The sequence below is a fragment of the Capra hircus genome, chromosome 13 (genome assembly GCF_001704415.2).
Source record: "Capra hircus breed San Clemente chromosome 13, ASM170441v1, whole genome shotgun sequence".
In the NCBI taxonomy this organism is placed as follows: Eukaryota; Metazoa; Chordata; class Mammalia; order Artiodactyla; family Bovidae; genus Capra; species Capra hircus.
In genome coordinates, this window is record NC_030820.1 from 10,893,458 (window position 1) to 10,899,667 (window position 6,210).

Below are 6,210 nucleotides of genomic sequence, written 5' to 3' on the forward strand. Positions count from 1 at the left end.
AACATGTATATACATTAAGGCTTACTCTTCAGGCTGTGAAGTTTTACGGATTGTGACAAATGCTTAATATTTTGTGTTCACCATCACACTATCACACAGAATGGTTTCACTGCCCTGAAAAACATGCCCTGTGCTGCACTTCCTCAGATTTCTCCCTCCCCGATCCCTGGCAGCTACTGCCCTGTCTCTTGTCTCCTTACTTTCGCCTTTTCCAGAAGGTCATGTCATGAAATCGTATAGTGCGCAGCCTTGTCAGACTGGCCGCTGGCCCTCCTTCAGGCAGCATGGTGTATGTCAGTCATCCGTGGGTTTCTGTTGCTGGATAGCTCCTTTTATTCCGTTACCTGGATGTACCAGTTTGTTTGTCCGCTCCCCTGCTGAAGGACACCTTCCAGGTCTGGGCGACCAGGAATCAGTGAATAATGGCACGCGTGTTAGTGTGCAGGTTTTCACGCACTTAAGTTTGTCTGCTCATGTGAAGCTGGATTGCATGGCAGGCTGTTCAGTTTTGCCTCCCCTGGACCCGCACACTCTCCCTGGGCTGACTACCTTTGTGACTCATATAAGCATTCTCAAATCTCGCCCTTCTTCAGGGGAAAAATGTGAAACCCTTAAATTTGAATGCCCCCTGCTGCTCCCAGCGCCCCTCCTCTTCTGCTTTTCACAGCGGACTTCTCACAGAGTCACCTGCCCTCTGCTGCCACCTCCTTCCTTTTATCACCACCTCAGTCCAGCCCACACCCTGGGAACGGGGGCTGCGACTGTGGCAGAATCGACCTCTGCTTTCACCAGGCTGCCTCTTGGCCACTCGGCAGCAGATCGCCGTGTCCCACGGGGTCGCTCCGTCCTCTTCCTTGACCTTTTATGGCACCTGACACCGTTAGCCACTCCTTCTTGAGGCCGGTGACCACTCTTCCTGTTAGTGTTTCCCTTTCTCTTACCCTTCATCCTCTTCCTAGGTGTTCTTAGCTCCTCTCCTGGCCTGAAGTTTCTTCTGTGGCTGACACACATTTTTGTCACCACCAGGCCTCATTGTGAAACTTCAGGTCTGTACCAAACTACCTGTTAAGTGACCCCTTTCCATCCCAAACACGTGTCCTGAACTGTGCTCACTTTTCCCCTTTCAGGCTGGCCAGGGTCTCTAATTTGGGGAAAGCAATGCCCAAGTCAGAAGCCTAGGCACCATTCTAGGTCCCTGCCTTCCTCTTGTGCCCAGCCCAGTCTGTCACTGAGACCTGTGGATTCTGTTTCTCATCTTTCACATTAACCTGGAGGAGCTCCTTGATCTCAGATCCTCATCATCTCTTGCCTGTAATAGACCCTGTTCTCCAGCTAGACTCCCTGCTCTAATCCACTTCTCTCATCTCCCAAAGCAGTGCCCCAGCTGTTCATGTTACCCCCGTGTGTTAGAGTCTGTGACCGTTCTCCATAGCCACGTCTATACTCCGTAAGTGACTAAACTGGGGAGTTCACCCTACCCCATGTTTATGCTTGCCCCGCCGCCCCCGCCGCACCTTCACCTTCAGTTCCAACAGTAGAAACACTGGCTGGGTTTTTGCTTACGTTCTTCCCTCTGCCTGAGTACTGGACCTTTCCCCTAGTCTTCCATCAATTATCTTGCCCCTAGCAGATTGCTACTCATGCACCAGAGGCTTATAGTGGAAAACAACCATCCTCTACTCTGTACCTCTCATGCGGTCACTGCTTTTAACTGTTTCATCTGGTGGCTTCTGGCCTCTGACTCCTTGTTTCCAAATACACCCTCATGAAGCTTTCCCCCACCAGCCACACACACATTGCCCGCCTTCTTCGTCCTTCTCTCCCTGAGCAGGACTCTAAGGCCAGTAGTCTGAACTGTCTCCACCTCCGTAATTCCCACTACAACCCAAGGAGTAAATCCAGAAAGGATGACATTGGCTCAGGGAAGCAGGGCACCTGACAGAGGAGAGAGGGAGAGCCGTCCCAGGATGAGGGGAAGGAAGGCTTGGCCCAGGAGCCGTGATGTGCAGACAGCCTGGAGAGCTCAGGCCCCCGGGAGCGGGAGGAGCAGGGCTCTCAGACCCGTGTCTCCCCGGGGGGAATGGAATGGACTTACTACAAACTTGACTCCCTTCCAGGAAAAAGTTGACTCAGTTAAGTCCAGGAAAAGTTGTATAACAATGAAAATTAGTCACTGTACACGGTTGACTCTACTGAGAGCAATATACAGAATGTCTTAAAAATAGAAGTACTAATTTCTGACTTGTTTTTAATGTTTTATGACTAACTTGAAAGAATGAGCAGAGAGGGTTAGAAGGGGTGTTTGGAGGCTGGACTCTTTCGTAGCAAACGAAAGTCAGTGGATTACTAAAATTCTGTCTCTCCTGTATTGGATCTTTTTCTTGATACCCTCTCTATTTCAGATGGAGCTTATTCTCTAGTGGTTTCCTGAGAAAAGAGACTGGGAAGGTACATTTTTTTGAAGCTTTGCCTCTGAAAATATCTTTCTGTCATCATACTTCATTGGTAATTGACTAAATATAGACTTCTGAATTAAAGTCCACTTTCCCTCAGCATTTTGAAGGCACTGCCGCTCTGTTCTCTTCCTGCATTGCTGTCGAGAGAGGCAGTGCCATTCATGATGCTCTGTCTTCCTTCTCTGGAAGGTTTTGGAGCCGCTGTTGTCAAGTGTCACAACTGTGCATCTGACGTGTCTGTGTTCACACATGTGTTGGGTGTCGGAGACAGACTCTTTCAGCCTGGAATTCACGTCCTTTGAGTTCATACCCTGGAAATTCGTGATACCATTTTGCTTTGGTAATTCCCTCCCCTTCCTTCATTGGATCTCTTTCTGGACCTTATATTAGTTTGTTATGGAGCCCGTGTGGCTTCCAGTCCGCATCCCACCGGCCCCAGACTGCAAAAAAGTGTCCACACTGCCAACATGCCCGGCATCAGTGGGCACAGAGTAGGTGCTCTAGTCTCTGTTTAATGAAGGAGTGACAACTTCTTTGACCTCTGAACGTTTTTGGTGTGACTTTTGCACAATTTTTCTTGACTTTTTCCCCCTTTGTATCAGTAAGTTAAGGTTTGTGGTGTTTTAAGGGAATTGATAATGTGTATCAATAAACCCAAAGGAAACTTTTTTTTGCTGTCTGTTCTAACTTCTGCCATCAGTAAAAGGGTTTATTTTTTTTTTTAACTTTTTATTTTTTATTGGAGTCTAGTTGATTAACAATGCTGTGATAGTTTCAGGTGAACAGCAAAATGATTCAGTTATATCGGGTTGGCCAAAAAGTTTGTTTGGGTGTTTCCACAAGATGTTATGGAAGAACCTGAATGAACTTTTGCCATCCCAGTACGTATGCATGTATCTGCTGTTTTTCAGATTCTTTTCCCAATTAGGTTGTCATATAACACTGAGCGGAGTTCCCTGCACTATACAGTAGGTCCTTGTTGGTTATGTTTTAAGTATAGCAGTTGTGCATGTCCATCCCCATCTAACTATGCCTCCCCCTACTTCATAACCATAGATTCATTCTCTAAATCTGTGAGTCTGTTTGTTTTGTAAATAAGCTCATTTGCATCATTTAAAAGAGGGCTTCTATGCCTGAGGAGACACTCAAAGCATGGAAGTAATGCATCAGAGGTATTAAGGTACTTGAAGATTGAGAGACGAGTGCAAGTCATCCAGTGTTGGAAAAAGAAAAACTTGACACACACGTTCTTGAGGGTTGTTGCTGCGACAGGGAGCCTTGGCTTAGGCTGACAGCAAGGGCTGTGTGTGCCCGTCAGGTTGACATCTGCATTACATCAGGAGGAGGAGCCAAGAGCAAGGATCTCTCAGTTTGCACAGAAGGCGCCTCTCACATGGCAGTTACCCCGCTCAGATGCTGCTCACTCTGTTTTAGTTTTGGAGTTAGTATAGTTACGAACCTGAAGTTTGGGCATAGAAGACTTAGTTACCACAGCTCCTCCAGATGGCTTTGAATGTACTTCCCAGGTAGCAGTCTGTGATTGGGCTCTGGGATGGCTCAGGGAGAGGAGGACAGGAGAGGGCACAGAGGGATGAGGGCACAAGTGTGGAAGAGAACCTGAATGTTGGAGAGGAAGCTCTGAGTGACCTTCCTAACTGGGCACCTGTCCTGCTCTGCCTTCCTTTCCTCTAAGGCTATCCTTCGGTATCCAAGGGGCATTGGTTCCAGGGTACACACACCCCCCTCCTACTCCTAGAATACCAAAGTCTAGGATACTCAAGTCTGTTGTATAAAATTGCATAGAATTTGCATATAGCCTACCCACATGCTCCCATATACTTTAAATCATCTCCAGATTACTTATACCACCTAATAATGTAAATGCTGTGTAGTTGCCAGCATGGGGCAAATTAAAGTTTTGCTTATTGGAACTTTTTTCTGGAAGTTTTTTCAGATATTTTCATCTGTAGCTGGTTGAATCCACAGATGTGGAACCTGTGGATATGAAGAGCCAACTGTCTTGCATTTTTTTATTAGTGGTGCAGAAAGCTGGTCACAGAGCACTGCTGAGTCCCAGTTGGGGGGTGCAGGGAGAAAGTTCTGGGCAGAGTTAGAGGAGCTGGTAATAAAACCTTTATCTCCTGTAAGTCAGTGGAAACCATCAGCTATTTGCCAGCAGAATTTCCCATCCCTGAGTGAACAGTGATGTTTGCGTAGAGATGAAAAGAGCGTTGGTTCTGCAAGGTTAATACAGAGGGCTGGGCTAGGCCTTGCATAACAGAGACAAAACATAGAGCAGGAGCTGTACCGGTTTCCTGGGGCTGCCATAGCAAATGACAACAAACCGGGGGGCTGAAAACAGCAGACGTTTTTTTCTCCCACAGTTCTGGAAGCTACAAGTCTGAAATCAAGGTGTCAATAGGGCTGAGCTCTCTCTCTGACGGCCTCTTCCTTTCTTATGGCGGCTGTGGCCAATCATGTAGTTTCCTGACCTCGATCCTGTGGCGTTCTGTCTAGGTATCTTTTTCCTTACAAGGACACTAGTCATCTTGGATTTCAGTTCAATTCAGTTCAGTCGCTCAGTTGTGTCTGACTGTGCGACCCCATGAATTACAGCATGCCGGGCCTCCCTGTCCATCACCAACTCCCGGAGTTCACTCAAACTCTAGCCTATCAAGTTGGTGATACCATCCAGCCATCTCATCCTCTGTCACCCCTTCTCCTCCTGCCCCCAATCTCTCCCAGCATCAGAGTTTTTTCCAAAGAGTCAACTCTTCGCATGAGGTGGCCAAAGTACTGGAGTTTCAGCTTTAGCATCAGTCCTTCCAATGAACACCCAGAACTGATCTCCTTTAGGATGGACTGGTTGGATCTCCTTGCAGTCCAAGGGACTCTCAAGAGTCTTCTCCAACACTACAGGTCAAAAGCATCAATTCTTCGGCGCTCAGCCTTCTTCACAGTCCAACTCTCAAATCCATACATGACTACTGGAAAAACCATAGTCTTGACTAGACAGACCTTTGTTGGCAAAGTAATGTCTCTGCTTTTGAATATGCTATCTAGGTTGGTCATAACTTTCCTTCCAAGGAGTAAGTGTCCTTTAATTTCATGGCTGCAATCACCATCTGAAGTGATTTTGGAGCCCCCAAAAATAAAGTCTGACACTCTTTCCACTGTTTCCCCATCTATTTCCCATGAAGTGATGGGACCAGATGCCATGATCTTAGTTTTCTGAATGTTGAGCTTTAAGTCAACTTTTTCACTCTCCTCTTTCACTTTCATCAAGAGGCTTTTTAGTTCCTCTTCACTTTCTGCCATAAGGGTGGTGTCATGTGCATATCTGAGGTGATTGATATTTCTCCCAGCAATCTTGATTCCAGCTTGTGCTTCTTCCAGTCCAGCATTTCTCATGGTGTACTCTGCATAGAAGTTAAATACGCAGGGTGACAATATACAGCCTTGGTATACTCCTTTTCCTATCTGGAACCAGTCTGTTGTTCCATGTCCAGTTCTAACTGTTGCTTCCTGACCTGCATATAGCTTTCTCAAGAGGCAGGTCAGGTGGTCTGGTTCAGAATTTTGTACAGTTTATTGTTATCCACACAGTCAAAGGCTTTGGCGTAGTCAATAAAGCAGAAATAGATGTTTTTCTGGAACTCTCTTGCTTTTTTGATGATCCAGCAGATGTTGGCAATTTGATCTCTGGTTCCTCTGCCTTTTCTAAAACCATCTTGAACACAAGGAAGTTCACGGT